Source organism: Pipistrellus hanaki (assembly GCF_964339955.1).
Source record: "Pipistrellus hanaki genome assembly, chromosome: 10".
Classification (NCBI taxonomy): domain Eukaryota; kingdom Metazoa; phylum Chordata; class Mammalia; order Chiroptera; family Vespertilionidae; genus Pipistrellus; species Pipistrellus hanaki.
In genome coordinates, this window is record NC_140512.1 from 20493124 (window position 1) to 20494742 (window position 1619).

At 37.7% G+C, this 1619-nt stretch overlaps 1 pseudogene across 1 annotated transcript; it reads left to right on the top strand.

Annotated features, from left to right (window-relative positions):
- The first annotated feature begins 411 nt into the window (after nucleotides 1-411).
- On the top strand, nucleotides 412-975 carry LOC311629278 (large ribosomal subunit protein uL6-like; annotated as a pseudogene). The gene has a single exon. The product of its transcript is annotated as a large ribosomal subunit protein uL6-like (transcript).
- The last annotated feature ends 644 nt before the right edge of the window (nucleotides 976-1619 follow it).

Below are 1619 nucleotides of genomic sequence, written 5' to 3' on the forward strand. Positions count from 1 at the left end.
GGGCACATCCCCAGTAGGGGGTGTGCAAGAGGCAGCTGGTCGATGTTTCTCTCTCATCGACGTTTCTAACTCTCTGTCCCTCTCAATTCCTCTCTGTGTAAAAATCAATAAAATATATTTTTAAAAAATAATAAAAAAATAAAAAAATAAAAAAATGAAGATAATGCTGAAACCAGTTTAGCTCAGTAGATAAAGCATCGGCCTGCGGACTGAAGGGTCCCAAGTTCGATTCTGGTCAAGGGCATGTACCTTGGTTGTGGGCACATCCCCAGGAGGTGTGCAAGAGGCAGCTGATCGATGATTCTCTCTCATTGATGTTTCTAACTCTCTATCCCTCTCTCTTCCTCTCTGTAAAAAATCAATAAAATATATATTTTTTAAAAATATGAAGATAAGCTTTGCCCATCTACAGTGAGAATGAAGACCATCTTCAACAATCAGACTGTAGACATTCCTGAAAATGTTGCCATCACTCTGAAGGTATGCACAGTTATAGTGAAGTGCCCCAGACCACATCAATGTAGGATTCCAACTCCTAGAAAATAAAAAAAAAGAAGCTCTGGCTTTACAAATGGTGGGGAAATAGGAACAGGTCATGGTTCACACTATCTGCAGTCACATACAGAACATGATCAAGAATGTGACACTGGGCTTCTTTATAAGATGAAGTCTGTGTATGCTCATTTCTTCATCAACGTTGTTATTGGGGAGAATGGTTCTCTTGTTGAAATCAGAAATTTCTTGGATGAAAAGTAAATGTGCAGGGATTGGATGAGGTCAGGCATTGCTTGCTCAGTATCTCAAGCCAAGAAAAAACAGTTAATTCATGAAGGAAATGACATTGAACTTGAATCAAATTCAGTTGCTTTGATTCAGCAAGCCACAGCAGTTAAAAAAAAGAATATCATAAACATTTTAGATGATATCTACCAGTATGTCTCTGAAAAAGGAACAGTTCAGCAGGCTGATGAATAGGTTGTCCAGCTATAGCAACAGCAAGATGCCAGAGGACTCTTCAGACTTATTTGTTATATTTTAAAGATGCAATATGCCTTGCTGCAGTGGTTCAGTGGTTGAGCATAGATCTATGAACCAGGAGGTCACTGTTCAATTCCCGGTCAATATGCCCCTGGCTGTGGGTGCAGGAGGCAACTGATCAATGATGCGCTTCACTGATGTTTCAATATCTCTCTTCCTCTCCCTGCCTCTCTGGGGGAAAAAAAAAAAATATATATATATATATATATATATATATATATATATATATATATATATATATATATATATATATTAAGATGCAATAAAAGCCATGTATTAATTTGGGAAAACAATAAAAATATAAAGATACATTTTTCAGCTAAATATATATGGTTTGGGGTGGGTAGGGACATGGGAAAGCCACTTTATAACCTAGAACTGTGGTCGGCAAACTGCGGCTCATGAGCCACATGCGGCTCTTTGGCCTCTTAAGTGTGGCTCTTCCACAAAATAACATGGCCAGGGCGAGTCTATTTTGAAGAAATGGCATTAGAAGTTTAAGTTTTAAAAATTTGGTTCTCAAAAGAAATTTCAATCATTGTACTATTGATATTTGGCTCTGTTGACTAATGAGTTTGCCG